This window comes from Tachypleus tridentatus, chromosome 4 (assembly GCF_004210375.1).
Source record: "Tachypleus tridentatus isolate NWPU-2018 chromosome 4, ASM421037v1, whole genome shotgun sequence".
NCBI lineage: Eukaryota > Metazoa > Arthropoda > Merostomata > Xiphosura > Limulidae > Tachypleus > Tachypleus tridentatus.
In genome coordinates, this window is record NC_134828.1 from 62,108,671 (window position 1) to 62,129,502 (window position 20,832).

Below are 20,832 nucleotides of genomic sequence, written 5' to 3' on the forward strand. Positions count from 1 at the left end.
ATACTCCCGCCCTTTCGCATTTTGATCCTGGCTAGCCCTGATTTAATAAGATGATTTGGTATATACCAAAACTGAGCTAACGCGAAAAAGAGGGTTGAAACGAGAAATAGATGTAACAATTTGAAAGTACTTTTTGATATTTATGAGTGCGCATCTGCATCATGCATTAATTAATTTTGTTAAAGATAAATTAATTTTAGAATTTGGAATCGTGAATGCTTTATAAAATATTCATAAAATCTGTTTAGATTTATTTATTTCTTATTAAATAAAAGCGACTGAAACTGTAAAACAAAATTATTAGTTATTACTTCAATGGATTTAAAAATCATTGTATTTTTACTGTATTTCATCACAATTATCAATAGACAATATAACACTTGTTCTCTAGGAAGTCATTTTCTTTCGCTTACTTAGTTAATCGTACAAGCCCTGTCACTAAGTTCAATTCGTAAAATGTATTTTACGAGTTCATAATTTTGATGGTGCATAATGAGAAAATTATATTAAAAAAGTTGGATAATGTAGAAGGCGTTTTTCACATCATGTGCTGGTATTTATTTTGGTCGTTGTCGTTGTTGATATAAAGAAAATAAGCTGAAATGGAAAAAGTTCAGGAACGGATGCAAAAGAAAATTTTAAACAAAGAAGCCTTTCACACTATAGTCCTTCTCGTAAGTGATTTTTGGATCTAAATTAAATTACGACCAACAAAACTGGACAGTCGTTTGTCAGTTCTAAATCAGTGTGAACTCTGAGATAACGAGTAGTGGGGAAGATTGTAAATCCAACTTGAAGAAGGTGTTAGACAAGCTATGTTTATTCAACAGCAAAGTACAGGGCTTCGTTACTACGTCCAAGGAAGTATTGTACTGTTTGTAAATTAAGTAGTAGAAGGGCAAACACAACAAATGTGATAGCCCGACCCTTTCGCTATGGGGTGTCAGGAAGTTCGCTTTGGTTTAGCTTCCAAGGAATTCATTTGTTGATCTAAGGTCATAAGGCTGTGGGAACACTTGGTGTTTCAGGACATTCACCGCGAACTTCTCAAAACTGTAAATTTTATTCTCCCATTTTATGTTACCTTCACTATTCGTTATTTCCAACACAAACATCTAATAACACTCACTTTTAAACATTTCATTTTTATTTACTACAGAGTTTCAATATGCCCCACAATGAACAAAGTAAACATTTTTGTACAAACTATATACGTTTTCAGAAACACTTATTGTTTCTGGGAATGAAGCAACATGAATTATTTTCTGAAGTCATATAAACTGAGATGCAGCATAGTACACATAATTCAAATAAGTAAAACGAGAGTAAATTTCAGCGAATTTTACAGATGTTTCATTTCTTCAATGTTTCGGCTTTACGTCTTCATCAGGAGCATGAATTTTTGAAATGAATTTTGTCAATCAAATTAAGAACGTCATATTCTAACAATTAAATAATGAGCATGATCATTTCTATTATTACAAGGTCCGTGGCACAAAACATAATTATTATATAAAGAAAAATATCTTACATAGCAAAAAAAAGCTAAAAACAGGGAAGTTTAATAAAATCAGACAGAGTAAATACGTTATTATATACAAGAAGTTTAGTTAAGTTTAATAAAATCAGACAGAGTAAATACGTTATTATGTAAAGAAGTTTAGTTAAGTTTAATAAAATCAGACAGAGTAAATACGTTATTATGTAAAGAAGTTTAGTTAAGTTTAATAAAATCAGACAGAGTAAATACGCTATTATGTACGAGAAGTTTAGTTAAGTTTAATAAAATAAGACAGAGTAAATACGTTATTATGTAAAGACGTTTAGTTAAGTTTAATAAAATCAGACAGAGTAAATACGTTATTATGTAAAGAAGTTTAGTTAAGTTTACTAAAATCAGACAGAGTAAATACGTTATTATGTAAAGAAGTTTAGTTAAGTTTAATAAAATCAGACAGAGTAAATACGTTATTATGTAAAGAAGTTTAGTTAAGTTTAATAAAATCAGACAGAGTAAATACGTTATTATGTACAAGAAGTTTAGTTAAGTTTAATAAAATCAGACAGAGTAAATACGTTATTATGTAAAGAAGTTTAGTTAAGTTTAATAAAATCAGACAGAGTAAATACGTTATTATGTACAAGAAGTTTAGTTAAGTTTAATAAAATCAGACAGAGTAAATACGTTATTATGTAAAGAAGTTTAGTTAAGTTTAATAAAATCAGACAGAGTAAATACGTTATTATGTACAAGAAGTTTAGTTAAGTTTAATAAAATCAGACAGAGTAAATACGTTATTATGTACAAGAAGTTTAGTTAAGTTTAATAAAATCAGACAGAGTAAATACGTTATTATGTACAAGAAGTTTAGTTAAGTTTAATAAAATCAGACAGAGTAAATACGTTATTATGTACAAGAAGTTTAGTTAAGTTTAATAAAATCAGACAGAGTAAATACGTTATTATGTACAAGAAGTTTAGTTAAGTTTAATAAAATCAGACAGAGTAAATACGTTATTATGTACAAGAAGTTTAGTTAAGTTTAATAAAATCAGACAGAGTAAATACGTTATTATGTACAAGAAGTTTAGTTAAGTTTAATAAAATCAGACAGAGTAAATACGTTATTATGTACAAGAAGTTTAGTTAAGTTTAATAAAATCAGACAGAGTAAATACGTTATTATGTAAAGAAGTTTAGTTAAGTTTAATAAAATCAGACAGAGTAAATACGTTATTATGTAAAGAAGTTTAGTTAAGTTTAATAAAATCAGACAGAGTAAATACGTTATTATGTACAAGAAGTTTAGTTAAGTTTAATAAAATCAGACAGAGTAAATACGTTATTATGTAAAGAAGTTTAGTTAAGTTTAATAAAATCAGACAGAGTAAATACGTTATTATGTACAAGAAGTTTAGTTAAGTTTAATAAAATCAGACAGAGTAAATACGTTATTATGTAAAGAAGTTTAGTTAAGTTTAATAAAATCAGACAGAGTAAATACGTTATTATGTACAAGAAGTTTAGTTAAGTTTAATAAAATCAGACAGAGTAAATACGTTATTATGTACAAGAAGTTTAGTTAAGTTTAATAAAATCAGACAGAGTAAATACGTTATTATGTACAAGAAGTTTAGTTAAGTTTAATAAAATCAGACAGAGTAAATACGTTATTATGTAAAGAAGTTTAGTTAAGTTTAATAAAATCAGACAGAGTAAATACGTTATTATGTACGAGAAGTTTAGTTAAGTTTAATAAAATCAGACAGAGTAAATACGTTATTATGTACAAGAAGTTTAGTTAAGTTTAATAAAATCAGACAGAGTAAATACGTTATTATGTACAAGAAGTTTAGTTAAGTTTAATAAAATCAGACAGAGTAAATACGTTATTATGTAAAGAAGTTTAGTTAGTTCAGACAGAGTAAATACGTTATTATGTACAAGAAGTTTAGTTAAGTTTAATAAAATCAGACAGAGTAAATACGTTATTATGTACAAGAAGTTTAGTTAAGTTTAATAAAATCAGACAGAGTAAATACGTTATTATGTAAAGAAGTTTAGTTAAGTTTAATAAAATCAGACAGAGTAAATACGTTATTATGTACAAGAAGTTTAGTTAAGTTTAATAAAATCAGACAGAGTAAATACGTTATTATGTAAAGAAGTTTAGTTAAGTTTAATAAAATCAGACAGAGTAAATACGTTATTATGTAAAGAAGTTTAGTTAAGTTTAATAAAATCAGACAGAGTAAATACGTTTTTATGTACAAGAAGTTTAGTTATGTTTAATAAAATCAGACAGAGTAAATACGTTATTATGTACAAGAAGTTTAGTTAAGTTTAATAAAATCAGACAGAGTAAATAAGTTATTATATATAAGAAGTTTTTCTTTCAGTTACGTTTAAGAAAGTGGTCATTCATTATATTAGTTGATTGGTTTATATTCTTCTATAACAGGTGATTTCTTTAAAGTTCTGATCTAAGAAATTGTCTGTTTTTGTGAGAATTTTAAACGTTAGTGAGGAAGCTGTCTTTAGTGCACCATGATTCAAGATACAGTGCTCAGTCGCTGCAAATATTTACCACCTCCGTTTCGTTTATTTGCATAATGTATTCATTGATACGTTCATAGAAGAGTCTTCCAATTTCTCTATAGTAAGATGCTTTACTTGATACGCATGTGAAGTAAAACGATATACGGTATTCTTTGTTAAGCACTTTTCTTTCCCACTTGAGTAGTTAACAAAATAGTTTTTTTTTTTGTATTATATATATTGGGTATGAAAGTAGATCAAGTAAGAAGATGTTTTAGAGCCATACCTGGCTTCTTTCTAATTCTAACTGGACCACCGGACACTTTTACAGATTTGTATAATTGCTTGGTCAATTTGTTGTTCATATACAATATCATCCATGTAGCTGGAGAAACCTTGTACCGTCTGGTTCAATATTTGTTGTTATTTTGTTGCGTAAGTTACGTCACTGCATTTTGCTTGTTTTTCATCTCAATCTTTGTAATACCATGCTTTTGGGTCCGAGCACGTTTTTTGTATCCTATGTAAATGATCCACCATCCTCTTTCTTTCATGAAAGGGTGATGGTGTGGCTCATAGTATAGAATTATTTGTTTCTTACTATTTTTACTGTGTAGAGATCTGTGCATTTAAAAAAATATTTTAGTATCAGAAAAGTGTTCAGGAAGACAAGTGCGGAGGTATTATTTGTAGTTTCAAGGGTTAAATTTATCTTAGGATGTACTTTTATTAAGGCTGTTGTGTAGATAAATTATGTGTACCAATCCATGGTTCTAAGTACAAAATATATTTAGGCTTTGCTTTTACTTTGTAAGATATTATTTCTTTATATAACAATTACGTTGATGCTATATTCTCTACGTAAGCACCACAGGTTTCGTAATAATATAAATGAAAATGACAACTTCCATGATACACTCTTTTGAATAGTTTAATTCTTAGAATACGACGGTCTTGATTTCAGTGACAAAGTTCATTAAAGAAACTGTGTGCTCCTGAGGAAGCTCTAAGCTTATTGATGCTCGGATTTACTGAGAAGTAATCATGTAAACATAAGACGGTATAGGGTGAAAGGTCATATTAACAAGTCAATAAGCTGTGGTTCATACTGTGTATGTTTGTAAAAATTGTTTGGCTTATTTGTTTTTGAAATTCGCGCAAAGCTATACGAGAGCTATCTGCGCTAGCCATTCCTAATTTAGCAGTGCAACACTAGAGGGAAGGCAGCTAGTCATCATCACCCACAGCCAACTCTTAGGCTACTCTTTTACAAGCAAATAGTGGGATTGACCGTAACATTGTAACGCCCCCACGGCTGAAAGGGCAGGCATATTTGGTGTGACAGGGATTCGAACCTGCGAATTACGAGTCGAGTGCCTTTACGACATGGCCATGCAGGCCCGTTTGTGAAGAAGGATTTTATCTGTTTCTGTCTTTTTGTATCTCCTTTGCTATGAGAGTTCGATATAATTTTCCATCAAATATCTCCAGAACCAGATTTTTGAATATACTAGGTACTTCTATCGCGAATATCGGTGTACTTGAATATGAAAAATGTATTGTAAAAGTTAAAATGTTAGCACATACATTTCGCGTAGACAACGGTAACATTTTTTTATATATATTGTTAAATAATTGCAATTTACATACACATTTCCATCCATTTTTATAACTTTCAACTAACCAATCAAGAAGACTGCTTCTGTATTTCTGTTTTAGATTAAATCTTTCTGTCTTAAATATTCTCTGCACTTTTATTAACTTATCGAAAAAGCTCGAATAAAATGAAATTAATCACTATTTAGTTATTACTATAATATAAACAGTTACTGGTCACAAAATAACCACCGCGGGTATAGAAACTTTGTTTCTAGCGTTATAAACACTTAGAATTACTACTGAGCCACCGGAAGGGGGGGGGGACAAAAAAGCATAAGTTTAGAAAGATTTGTCCTTGATAAACTGATTGAAAGAGTCAGCTTGTTGAAAGAAGACTTTTGCTTATGCCACGTTAGCGGTACCAAACTTGGCAATGTTGCTTTGCACAGTTGGAGGATTCGTATGTGGTAGGTGACAGCACAGTAGCAGACACTATACTAGATCTACTTTGCAAAACTTTCGACAAGGTTCCTTGACGTTTATGAGTGACGGTTATCCTGGCTTACATTGAGTGAGGGTTATCCTGGCTTCCATTGTGTTTTTGAGTTGAGCTCTTATGACTCATTTTTCTTCCTCTGGGATTCAAGGGTAAACCATACGCTGTACACAAAGATGAAATAACACGAGAGATGGAATGATGTTATAAACATGCCTTTCACACTCATTTAAAACTTCTAATTTTACCAATGTTCTTGCCATTTTACAGAGCTTTTACAAATACAAAATGTAAAGTGTAGGAAAATCATCTCGCGATTTCTTACAATATAAGAATAGTGCTTGTTTTATGAAACCTGTTGCATGTCAGCCTCATTTCCTAAATTGTCACGTAATCTATAGGGGTATTTTTATGTTACATGATGTAAGTCCTATCAACTGCTGAATGGAATGATATAAAATTAATAAAATCTATTTCAGTATAAAGTATTCTCTCATCCTCCAGGTCTAAACTAAACAAACGAGAATGCTTCAACGCTTTTAGATATTCGCCTTTAAGATGGATCAGAAATACATTGATCCATCTTATCAAATTCACGTAACTTTTGCCTACAATAGATCTTGGAGCCATTTCCTTTATTTCAACAATCACTATTAGCGACTTATGTGGTAACGAATTGTACTTAACCTTTCAAAGTAACTATTCGATAAAAAAAAAAAAAAAAAACCTGAGAGCAAGCTCCTGAATATTTAGTGCAAGTATATATCTAGATTCTCAGTATAATCGTCTCTCAGCAACCCGCAGGTGCTCCAGAAGCCACGTGTTCACAAGCAGGCACAGTGTCATAAAGGTACTCTAGACTTGCAACTGCAGCTTGGTGTCTGGAAGAAGATAAAATGTTTTATGTGCAGTTTCCATTAACACATCAGCAGGTGGTATCCACAAGACTCATTTCACAAAGATGTGGATACTGTTTGTAGAGTATAAGAATATTCTAAACATTCGTACAGTATACTGATCGTATGCACAACATGGCTGGCAGTTAATAGTCTTTCCGCACAGCTGCTGTTCATCTGTCGTGTAGGGCATACTATCAAATAATTACTGCTATACCTATATCTTTAAAATGTCAATACTTAAGCCCAAATTACGTACGACAATATTTAACAATACTGCTAGAAAGATAAATAGTTTATTTTAAACTATTTTGGGTCTTTCTTCATTGATTACAATGAAACTAGTGTTTACTGACCGAAGTGATAGTTTATCATCACTCTTCTATACTGCGAGAACAAGAAAATTCCGGCAATTATTAGATACTCCAAAAGGTGTACCTCATGCTTGTGAAAATACATTTGCCGTACGCTAAGTCATTATTATTTCTGAGTGTGCGAATACCTCCACATGTTTCGGGCACAAAATAACAGCAGAATACTCCCAGGTTGGTCTTGTGTTAAAAAGGGGTGAGAGTATTCTCTCCTTCCCTTTTTGGCCATTTTTTCAGCATCGTTGGTTCTCATTCTGGCTTTACAGTATTACGCACTAAACATTCCAGTTTCACTGAGAAACATTTATTTCCATGTTCCACAGACCAAATATTCAGGGCACTAGTTTACTAGAATTGCTTAAAGAAACGACTGTGATGGTCACTCATGTGTATAAGTATTTTATTGGTGTAATAAGCTGGTATCATTGCTATATCTGACTAAAGTTTAAAATGTGTTTTTATATCTCGAAAATTCACCATTTTTTGCTACCTAGTCTAAACTATTACTTATCTTTCAAAAACAATACTGTGATATGTGTTTGTTCTCGGAGATTATAAATGAGGCCACTTAGATAGGTCCTGATATCACACGTTATTGTGAAAATGATTAATCTTGTAAGATGGTTTGAGCCGATAAAAACTTTCTCTGTTTGTAATTGGTTATCCACCTAAAGCAGGTAAGCTTTAGTTTAACTTACAGTTTTAGTTAGTTTATTTTTGAATTTCGCGCAAAGATACTCGAGAGATATCTGCGCCAACTATCCCTAATTTAGCAGTGAGAGAATTGTCATCATCACTCACTGCCAACTCTTGTGCTACTCTTTTATCAACGAATAATGGGATTGACTGCGCCGTTATAACTCCCTCATTGGTGAAAGGGCGATCCTATTTGGTAGGCCGGAATTTGAAATCTGCGACCCTCCCAGCTTGCGAATCAAACACCCTAACCACATAGCGATGCCGGGCCACAGTTTTAGTTTAGCTTTTCAAATTGTAAAACCGAAACTCTTTCCATATTATTTTAATTTTTTTGTACCGTTTTGTTATAAATCAGTATACTTATTCAATGCAACTATTTTTATTTACCTTTAGTTTCTTACCACGTGTATTTCGGATCATATTAATTTATGTTTTCCGTTTTCATTATAGGAAAGTTTAAAAGTGTTGTTGATATAGGAAATCTTTTTCTTCTTCTTTTTTTTACCAGCGAATGTACTGCCTCCCCTTCTTTCTTAAATTACCGCAGTCAGATTCAAGAACACTAAATTAAACGAATTTCCTGTTTTAAGCGTCAACACATCTGTGAATTAATTATTCTTATGTCTCAAAATGCTGCACTGTGTTACATTTTACTTGCTCTTTATTGGACAGGTTTAGTTTCTCATCGTAGAACCCTTGGAAGGAAAGGATATACGAGTTTCAACGTACTTATTCCTGTTTGTGTCTATGTAAACTACAGTATGATGAGAAGCTAGAATATGGAAAAGTTAGAGTAAACGACTTCAGTGTTCCTGTTCCTTTTGTTATGTATCTTTTATAATTAAGTTGAGCTCTTACCTGCTATTAACAAACATTTCTATCTAATACCTATTATGATCGACCAATAAAGAAGGTGTGGCGACTATTATTTTAACAACTTACGTTGCACGTGCTAACAATCCAAGCACCCCTAATCTTTCGTGGCTGTTAAAATGCCTAGCTTGCACCTTTAAAAATATTACACAGGTTTTGCGTCAACCAGCATAAGCAATCTGTTGAAAGGTCGTAGATAAGGCATATATCGAAGGTGGAATTCTATCCAGTATGAAGAAAAACGTTGTCAAACAGCTGCGCTCAGTGAACGTGTTGAACCTATGTGACATCAAACCCTCATGCCGCGGTTCCCTGCGAAGTCGTGCTAGGACTGGTATTCAGGACAGTTCAGTAACACCGGTGACAGTTCTGCACATTCCCATGTGTCGGGAGAAATTGCAAATAGTGTAAGAAAACAGAAATAAAAATAAAAGTGTAGTAAGATAAGCTAGTGGTTTCTGTTCTTATCTACACATGAAGTAGAAAGCATACGAATTTACAGACTTCCTGATACAAAGTATTAAAAGCAACAGTATGGAATTCGCTTATAAGCAAAGTGTTATGAAATTTTTTATATTATAAAAATATTTAATTTATTACAAATTATTTAAGAAATTCTGTGAAGTTAATATCAACTAATATTAAAGTAAAGGGCTATGTAATGACCATTAATCTAATATAAGGTTATACGTAATGAGTACACTTAACATGTATCAAATATTTAAATGCATTTCTCAACACACAATATAAAAAAAAACACATTAACATGAGAATAGTGCTGTAAAATCAGTCAGTATTTGAAGCACTATAAACACCACACCTACACACAGAGATACGATATAACACAAGTAAACAAACACTTCAGGGATTTTAAACGAATCAGAAAACAAGTGCCGTACAGAAACCAACTTACAAAACATTATCATATAAATAAGAAACAAGGTGTCAAATAAATCAGCTGATAAAATGCCTTAAAATTAATCACCACAAAAAACATAACACAATAATAAGTTAAATAACGTTAATCATTAAACAGACTATTATGAAAGTATTAAAGCCAAAGGTCTAATGAAAAGAACAACGTTTCACAAACACAATTCATATCATTGATATAACACAACTATACAATATAGCAAAATTAAGTACAGTCAACAAACATGCGAGATGATATGGTATCTTACAAAAAAGGTTATATAATTAATTAATTTATGAAATTACATAAACTTGATGAAAGGAACCTAGAGATATTATATTGGTGATTTATCTTGGCAACCTTACAAGATTTACTTAGTCATTTATATATTTAGGTCAGAACTCTCCGAATACACGTTATAGATGCACTGCTTAGATCATCCATCAAAGCTGATACATAAGGTGTTGTAAATACTTTCAGTACACAGGACACTCGTAACTAATTAATTAATGTAGGCTACAATAATATGAAGATATCACAAGCTAAAGACCTTCCGCAGCTTAGAATCGCAACGTATGTTATTTAGTTACTTTGTTTTTAAATTTTAGTACGACTAGCTATACTAAGCAAAGGTTATAGAAGAATCCGTTTGTCCAGCCTTGAACTGTAATATTGATAACTTTGTAGATTTTCTCTTGCTCTGTTAGGCTAATGCATGCGCGTTTATTTTTACACGTATATGTTATGATCTGATGATCTAAGTTGACATCGGTTGGTTGTTACTTTGGTAGTCACGTCAGATAGAGATTTTGAAAATATGGTCAGGTGGAAAGACATTCTGGGTACTACCAGGAAAATTAAAGACTATGATAAAACATTCACCTTGGTTTTCATCAGTTGAAATTTGAAAAAAATATTCTAGTGTTGTCTTATTCATTTTTATTTCTGCAACTACAGATAGCCGGTCTCTGAATAGAAGAGTAATTAGTATCCGCTAAAGTTTCGTTTGTGTAAAGTGTCATTTTCTTTTCTATGTTGAGTCGTTTTCATTCACACGCTGTTAACAAAATCTATTCAAATTTATTACTACTATTATAGTAAAGTAACTGTCCGTTTAAATTATGTTTCGGTCTGATAATTTCAGGGTCATGGGCTCGAATTCCATCACTGAACATGATTGCCTCTTCAGCCGTGGAATGTTATAATGTGACGGTCAATCCTAAGAGTTAGTGGTAAGTGGTGTTAACTATCTGCCCTCTCTCTAGACTATCTCTTTTAAATTACGGATGGATAGCGCAGATAGCTCTGGAGTAGCTATGCGCGAAATTCCATGAACAAACAAATTCAATTTCAGAATACGACAGACTAAATGTTATAGAACCACTGTGGTTCTGTGATTAGTCTTGTACGTGTAGATATTAAATTTGGCGTACTTTTCTTTACATTTTGTTTAGTGAAGTTAGGATTACATTAGTACAACTCCCCCTACTGACACAATGGAATATCTGCCGATATATAATTCTAGAAATCAGGTTTCAATACCCGTGGTAGTCAGAACTCAGATAGCTTATTGCCTTGCCGTTATCAGATATCCTTATGTATTTAACTATAAACAAACAAACATATTTAGAAAGTTTCACATCAACACTCGTATCCATTTAATGACATGTTTACCTTTATAAGTGAATGTTATTATTAAACATCGCAAGCCAGTCTGAACGTAGTTGGTGTTACAGACTTAGTTTGCCTATGATGAATTAATAGGTATATATTGTACATGTAAATATATTATTGAAACAACATAGCTACTTACACTCTGTCATGGAGAATCAAACCACGAATTTTCAGCTTTGGAAGTCCGTAAACGTAACATTCATCTCTCTCTTCTCCCAAGTAATTTAGTAATAGCAGATGTATTAAATGTATTAGCATAATAACTGTACGTTAGTTAGCGAATTAACGTAACATTTAGGTAAAAATTATATTTGTAAGGTAAGATTTTATGGGCCCGACAAGTCCAGGTGATTAAAACACGCGACTCGTAATCCAAGGATCGAGGGTTTGAAACCCCATTATACCAAACATGTTGTATTATAAAGTAGCTAAGTGTATAGTTTTGCGCTTAATAACAAACAAAACATAAATAAACAATTTTAATGAAAACTGAAGTTAATTTGTTTCTCAAGTCTGACGAATTATTTGACATAAAAAGTCATATCGTGTCTCAAATCAGACGAATTATTTCATAAAAATATGCAGTTACAATGTTTCTCAAATCAGACAAACCGCTATTGACTAAAAGCAAAATTTTCATTAAATTCATAATCAATAGACACGACTTCAGGATTACATCCCCGCAACAACTTTAAACAGGATTGTGATCACTGATTTGTAACCGTATTTTTACCGTTGGATCTAAAACAACTCATTTATATTACTGAGCATGTAAAATGATGTATAAACGCTTCTAACTATAAATAGATTACATCCATACAGGTCTAGCATCAGCCTTTTCCAGGTAAAGGGTTTGAGCCAGACAGGATATTGAGACGCTGTGCCGTCAAGATGCATAAATCACCAGTAGGTTGGACACGCTGGTTGTGGGGAAGGCTAAAGCAACTTTTGGGATGGCTATGTCCCCCCAAGTCTTCCTTTAACACCGCCACTGCGTCCATACTTTGTAATTAATTCCCAAATCAACATTTTTCATAATGTATTTTCGATTAAAAATGTTCAAGTTTTTTCCTAGATTAATAGAAAGGAACATAAACTTTTAATTGATGACAGACATAAAATGGAGTTTGTATTGCGTTATCTATGCTTAATATTTTCTCAGCTTGCAGATCCCTATGTAATCAACTCATAGTACGTCCATTCAGATATACTTCATGCTACCTCGCTTCTCAAGCTAATGGGTCACTATACATGTAACTTGTAATATGTTGACTCTTTGTTTCTGAAACCAGTAGACACAAAGTAGCCAATTAACCTGTAATAGTAAATGCATTTACATATAGAACTAATCGTTTATAAGGAAAATGGGAAATATTTTAATATAAGCAAATGTGCAGAATAACATTAATATTTACGTTTATGAAAACAAAGAACTAAGCTATAATTTTTCAGTTTTGACCACTTCTTTTTGCATAAAGAGAACTCCTACTTGCGTTTGCCTAGAAGCCGGAAAATGTGCGGTTATGTATAATATATTTATAAATACATAATATATGTAATAATAGGGTAAACATTATACAAGTAGGAATACAATGCGAAAAAAGAAGCATTCTACAACCGTTTGCTTTCTTCCATCTCCTAATTGTAACGGATTTACTGTTATACATTTATTTAATATCTATATTCGTTTCAGTTTAATATATGTTTATAAATACATGTAACGTATATTGTTAGCTGTGTATTGCGAAAGTCCCGACTGTCATCCAAATTTGTAGAAGATTCTCGAGCGTAAGAATAAACAATCTACTAGTGATTGCCAATATTACTGCCAGTTGAGTTTTTGAGAATCTCTCCTAATAAGCATAAAAGGTAGCCATTGAATATCGTGTGGAGACAGCTTTGTAATATTATTGGTATGTTACAGTCAGTATACTATAAACCTCAAAAGCTATAGCTGTGATAAACGCTTATTAATCGAAAAACTACATATATTTGATCAGAAATGTGTGTAGATTTCGAATATTAGAAACGTTCAACTTAGAGAATTAACCTCGGACGTTAGTATTTCTACGAGGACATTTGTTTTATTCGTCAGAGAAAAGTCAGCTTGTAAACAATGTGAGGCTAGTCATTAAACTAAGTGTAACATTATCAACATATAATTCGCTCTTCGTGAACCGTCAATAAAATATTGAGTTCCAGACCAGATAGAAGACTCAGCATAGTTTTTAAGTTCGTAAAGAATTTGTATGTAAATCTTTATTTGTAATAACTATTAGTAATGACCCTTAATATAAATTGTACTGTCGTTTGTATATTAAAATATATTTGTATTAAGAAAGAAAATTTTGTGTATCAATCTTGTTGGAAAATATCATAAATTTGATACATATTGACATTCAGTTAACTTCTAAATTAAAATTCAGATTTCCGGCTATTTGAAATCGTAAGACTTAACACACGTAACATAATAAATCGGAGACTTGTCCAAGATAAAAATTATAATACATAACACAACGTAAAAAGATGAAAATACAGTAAACCGTTTTTGAATGAGACTTACGTCATGAATAACTTTCGACTTTATTACCCGACACATATAATACCAGAGAACCTTAATCCATGAACTATTATAAACACACCTAAACTTCTATTCAGCAGATTTACACGTACACTCTTTTCATTTTCGTAAATTTACCTGACTGTAATTATCAACAATTTATCATTGTTCAGAAATAAAGCAAATAATATATTGGTTTTAGGGAACTGATTGGTCTTATAGTAGAACTTTGATTCGTAACTGACGAGTCGTATTCAACTCTATGTGATACCAGCGCAAAAACACAAATACTTTAAGCTGTGGATTAGTTATAAGAGTGATAATCAACCACTTTACGTGAGTGGTAGAACACTGCTGACTAGTTGCCTTCGCTTTGGCCAGTAGTTTCAAATTAGGAACGACAGAAAACAACAGTATTAGCTCTGCCATAAAAATAAGTACACATTGGTTTCAGCATTCATACGCTGTTTGAAACAGCCTTGGTAAATTTTGAACAGAGAAAATGAACAACTGTTTTATACCTGCTGTTTGTCTTTAAAAAGTAGATTATAGTAACTTGAAAATCACCATCTTTTACTTTGTTTGAAATAAAATATCACATGAGTTAACCCAAGAATTACCGATGGGGTTCGGTTTTTAAAACTGTTTATTCCTCAATGCTTGTGTGCCCATGATTAGTTAGTATCAAGGGTATTAATAACAAATGAGTCTTTCAAAAAATTTATGGAAAACGTAACACTATTGTCAACTGTTTTAATAGTTTGTCGCTAGATTTTAACTCACCTTGAGAGTCGTTAGATTTATACAATGAAAGCAGTAAGAGTGATTTAAGGCAATCAATATATTATTACTATTACCATACTCCCATGTAAAGAACTAAGTACTAAGCTTACATTAAATGAAACGAAAGAAATCCAGGTCTTACATCTGCCCGCCCTACCCCAAATCCTCCACTTCCACGCTTTATATGCCAATGCTTCCTCCGTTATTATGTTGCTAATCACACGTCACTGGCTACCGTCAAATTTAATTACTTGTTGAGACTATTTTCCGAAAATGAAATAAATGTGGATTTAACCTTGAAAAATCAACAAGATCGTCCGTCAGATCTTTCTAATGGAGTTTTGTATTTTGTGTTTTTAGCAATAATTTATTTTATTAGTGTATGATTATAGACAGTTAAAAGATGTTGGTAGACATACCAATGTGCCAATGGGGGGAAGGGCTGGAAAAATTGAACGTACTTATTTGTAGCAGCACCTGAGCGTGCTAAGATCATTGTCTTCAAGTGTTAGTGTTAGATGTCTCTCTGAACTGAAGAGTTCGACCTTTCATATTCCACATTAGTGTTTCTTATTATGTTACTAATCGTCGTCGTCTTGGTCATCCATCCAAAACCATCTGTTAAAAGTTGATAAAACATAAACGGCTGTTATAATCAGTACCAACTAATAGTAGCTTGAAAGTTTTATGTTTATAAAGTTGCTAATTTAAGTATCCTTTAAATATATGCTACAAAAATATCTACGCAGGAGGCTTTCAGTTCAGAAACATCATTTCTAAAGATGAACATGGTGTTTTGAGGAGAGGAAAATTTAACTGTAAAATTACATACATATAAATATATTTGTTGCATAATTGTGTGAATGACTGTCTGGATTGTATTTTAAAGACTGTTCTAAAAATATGATTTATGATGTGTTGGATTTTAATTATGGTTTGGCTTAGAACGTATTGGAACACGTCCAGGCTACTTTTGGCAATATTCATTTATGCAGGACAAACGTGCTCTGTTGAATGTTTTATAAAACGGTAATATGTAGAACAACAGAATTCAAATGTAACTTTGCTTGTTTTATCCAAAGCTACACAGTAGAGTATTTACGTTCCATTAACTGTTGTGAAGGAATGAAATCGCGAACCTTAGCGTTTTAAGCCTGTAAACATACCGTTGACCCATTGGGGCTCACCAAAATGTGAGAAAGCAATCCATATATATTTATGTATATCTATTAGTATCAATGGAGAGTCAGTTTTATTGTACTCCATTTGGTAGGTTATCAGCTACATTCTGGTTAAAAATGATACATCTCAAAGAGAGAAGGTTGGGGACAATACACTGTGAACGTCTCAAAGAAAAATTACGAGAAAGAACGAAGCACACGTGAAGAAGATTTCAGTAAATATTTATTTAATAATAATTAGAAAAGAATATTCTGAAAAGCTTTCGTTCTAAGTGGCTATTGATATTTCAAATGTGTCCAGTAGTGGTGCCGATTTTCGACCATTCGTAACCATAAACCCAGTGGGAGTTTAACTTTTTTGAGGTTTGAGGAGTTCACCTTTATTTTTACGATATTTTAATACGATACTGCCATGTTTATTCAGAAAAATATTATTTACCATAAATTAAAGAAAAGTTTACGCATTGATTAAGACTCTATATTGTATTTCCAAACTTTTCTAAGAAGGTCCCATACCTTGCCGGGTATTCGTAGTTATACCAGCTGGTATTTTAAAGTAGAGATCACATATTCAGCGTGCCTACAACCCTTGGTAAACACGAACACGAGCAAGCTGAGATTTGCTACTTATTAGATGAGGCAGTAATGAGAGACCTTTATTCTAAGCTATTTAAATAAAGCACTTAATTCTTACTCGGAATGTTGCTAACTCTTCATTTCCCAGCTGATGACAGTTGTGGCCTCTACGAGCCTGTTTATTCTCACGCTCACAATAATTAGTAGCTACAAACCGCTGTACACTAGCAGGTTATTTGAAGAAAATTAGGAATGTTGTTTAAAAACACGAAAGACTGACACTTCACGGCTTCAGGAATACGAACAACGGCAGGTTTTGTATTTGAACTCTGCACATGAAAAGCCATCTGCTTTGTACATTAATGACAGATTATCTTGACTGTGGCAAACAGAAACAAATACACTCCACTTAAGTCTTCCAGGATCACACCGTTACGGTTTTCTTTAGTATTAGAAATAGAGTTAGTTTATAGGCTATAAAATCAATGATATGCTGTGTACCTCCACGAATTGCCTTGGAGGAAGTAATAAATAATTAAAAACTCTTTGCACTCCTTTTAACAAACAACTTCAATGAATAACAAAGAATTAACTCTTGAAACCTCATTCTTAATGTAAACTTGAAACACAAATTACCTTAAATAAGAAAAACTATCTTTTCACATAAATTTCTACTTCATAAAATTCAATTTAGCACGAGAAGTTATAAAGTATTCAATGTTCGCTTTATTTGTAAAGCCACTGTAGTTGTTACAAAACGCTATTTAAGAAGAAAAATATTTTATTTCTATCCTATTTCTACTTTGAAAGACGAACAGATAGAACTAGAAGATAGAAGTAATCGAATTTTTTTGTGTCGAAAATTAAAAGTTTGAAGAATATGAGGCCTACAAAGTAAAACAAAGAACAGATGTTTAGAATGCGAATCTTTATTGAATGAAAACGGAATTTTTAGTTAAACGTAACTATTTAATTATTTTAAAATTACAAGACAGTGATTTATTCCCTTTGTGGGGGAGTTGTCACCAAGATTTTATAAAGCTGGCTAACAAAGAACTGTAGTAACAGGAATGATTACTGTTTGGAGAGTCATCCACTGTAAGGTTGATAGATTTTGATTTCGTACACTAGAGGGAAGACAGTCAATTAACAATGACCACTGTCAGCTCTTAGGCTACAACTGTCTGTTCTTGTAGCGCACCGACGGTTCTATAATGCAGAGAATCATGAATATTCGGATTCATAGACTAACCAGTAAGCCACGCTTGGCACCCTAGCGGAAGAATAAGCTGTGAAAGCTAATAAGAATTGTCTATTTTCCAAATCTGTAATAACGATAAATATCCAGCGATAACTGTACGGGGTAAGTATGAGAACTGTACAAATACATATATATGTCATTAGCTGCAAAGATTCGTTTGTTTGTGTTAAGCGCAAAACAACACAATAAGCTGACGGCGCTGTACCCACTGGGGGTATATCGAAACCTGGTTTTTAGCGTTATAAGCTTCTAAACGTATCGATGAGACACGAGAGCAAAACTACAAAGAAAGAATAAAACTGACGTATTCGAAAATAATCGTTTAAAAGTTTATCTTTGTGGCGTCTATCCATTAAAGACCAAGTTTATAATTAAGGCACATTTTAATCACTAAATATTATATGTTTTGTACAGTTATGTGTGTAACTGTAAAACTGTTGTAAACAAGTGTAAAAAGTTAACAACGCTATGAGCTTTAAACTCTAAACAACCATAATTTTTGGTTTCAGTCTGCAGAGTCAACACTTATTAATAAATTTTCAACTGAATATCTTGACATTCATAAATGGCTTACAGAACTGTTGGTAAATAGAAGTCAGATTTCTTCATCTATGGAAAATAATTAAATTATAACTGCTAATTTCTAGCTAATTTCCACAATCTAACAAAACAATCTATGTAAAATTTTTTATTTTTTTATGGTATTAAATTAAGTTGTTTATCTTATGTTTGTTTGTTTTGTATTTAAGCACAAAGCTACACAAATGGCGATCTGTGCTCTGCCCACCACGAATAACGAAAACCATGTTTCTAGCAGTACAAGTCCCTAGACATGTTGCTCAGGCCCGGCATGGCCAAGTGTGTTAAGGCGATCGACTCGTAATCCGAGGGCCGCGGGTTCGAATCCCGGTCGCACCAAACATGCTCGCCCTTTCAGCCATGTGGGCGTTATAATGTGACGGTCAATCCCACTATTCGTTGGTAAAAGAGTAGCCCAAGAGTTGGCGGTGGGTGGTGATGACTAGCTGCCTTCCCTCTAGTCTTACACTGCTAAATTAGGGACGGCTAGCCCAGATAGCCCTCGAGTAGCTTTGCGCGAAATTCAAAATAACAAATAACATGTTGCTGTTCCACTGGGAAACCTTTGTACATATAGTTCCACTTTGAGCTTTTTCCCTGTTTCGTTCATTACATGCACATGATTTTCTAGCGCTAAACTTACTAAAGTAAATAATAACTGATTGCTAATATAGCCATTCATCCTTCTCCTGCTGTGTTGTGAATTATGACTGAAGCTGATACCAATCCTATTGAACGCTTGTTAAAAAAACACTCACCAACGATAATTATTGGCTACAACTGTAGAGTTATTCTGGAAATTATCGAATAAACGTTATTATTAAAAGTATATTATTATTACGAATATTAAACGTAAGCAAAAAATATTTTAAGGAAAGTAATAAAAAATTAGTGTTTTACGAATTAACGACACTACGCACAAACGTGGTAAGACTATCAAACAATTTTGTTACATACTACATCAATTTAAGTCTAGTAACACTAAGGCGTGCTTTAAATTTAATTTTAACGCGTGTGTGAAAATGTAAAACACAAATAAGTAGAAAAGAGAAATAAGCGCACTTCTAATTTTGAAAGTTTCAACTATAAAGTTTGTTTAAACATTTTGCTACCTTCATTCATCTTTTTTTAGTTTCTTTTTGCAGAATTAGTACAGATACTGACAATCTGTAGTAAGATACTCTGAAAACGTGGATAAATGTTTCATTTGTGCCCTTATCTTTGTTAGCTTTAAGTGTTATGTTCACGAAAGGAATTGAACAAATCTAACGTTACTCGGTCGCTTTCTTACTTAAATGATTATTTTTGAGAGATTTGTAATACATTGTGTGTCTTTGGGATATGCATACATGTCGGTCATTTTTTCTACTTTGTGTGACAAGCTTGACCAGTTGAAGTAACTTTCGATACGAGATATTAAATCACTAGCTTAGGATTTTATTTAACAATTCTCTGTGAGACGTCCCCCACTTACAGCGGTAAGATTTCGGATTTACAACTCCAAAATCAGTGACTCGACTCCCCTCGGTAAACACAGCAGATAGCCCGATGTGGCTTGGTTATAAGGAAAACGCTCTATCTGAGATTCTTAAAAAAAAATTAAAAAGTTGTAGTCAAGGGTACATAAAAATAAGCACCGAAAACCCCCAAATATTTATATATATAAATATATTTATTTACATAAAAAATACTTGAAAATCTGCGAAGTGTTAGGTTTTTAAAAGTTGTTTTTTTTTGATAAGTTATTGTTTAAATAATTTGCATGATTTTTTTCAAGCCAATGAGACCTATGATATCATTTATTTTACCTTCATGTAAGCACTTAAAGCAACAACAGTGAGACTGGAAACAGACTTATTTAGAGTTACAATAATTTTTGACACAACAACAATTATTTAATCTACCTGAAAGAGGCAATACTTGATCCCTTTTATTTTGTTGAACTGTAGGAAATTTTTAATAAAATAGAGAGTTTGATACGATTGTATTGTTTGTGTCTACTCGGTAAGTTTTTATTTTTCAACAGGCCTGTAACTTGTCTGTTGATCCAAAAGGAGACAATTTGGCATGGAGTAGGGTAAATTATTATAAATCTGAAGTGTTGTACGAAAATCAGATAATTTTGACGTGTTTGAATTCTGGTGAGAAAATACGGAGAATTATGTTGTAATAAAGTAAAACATAAGCAGAACACTGGAAAAATTTTACGAAAAGAAATCCAGGAAGGTGTCAAAAATGACTTCGTGAAATATTGAAATAATAAAATTTAGAAGCTGATGCTAGGTGTTGGAGAGACACAGCAGTAAAGAAAACAAATAGTCCATATATTTTT

General features: G+C 32.3%; 1 long non-coding RNA gene across 1 annotated transcript in view; it reads left to right on the forward strand.

The window, feature by feature from the left end:
* Positions 1–20,832, forward strand: part of LOC143249261 (uncharacterized) — a 35,579-nt gene that overhangs the window by 12,967 nt on the left and 1,780 nt on the right. Inside the window, exon 2 of the long non-coding RNA XR_013027698.1 lies at positions 11,031–11,118. This is a non-coding gene — a long non-coding RNA (uncharacterized LOC143249261). The remainder of the gene's footprint in view (positions 1–11,030; positions 11,119–20,832) is intronic.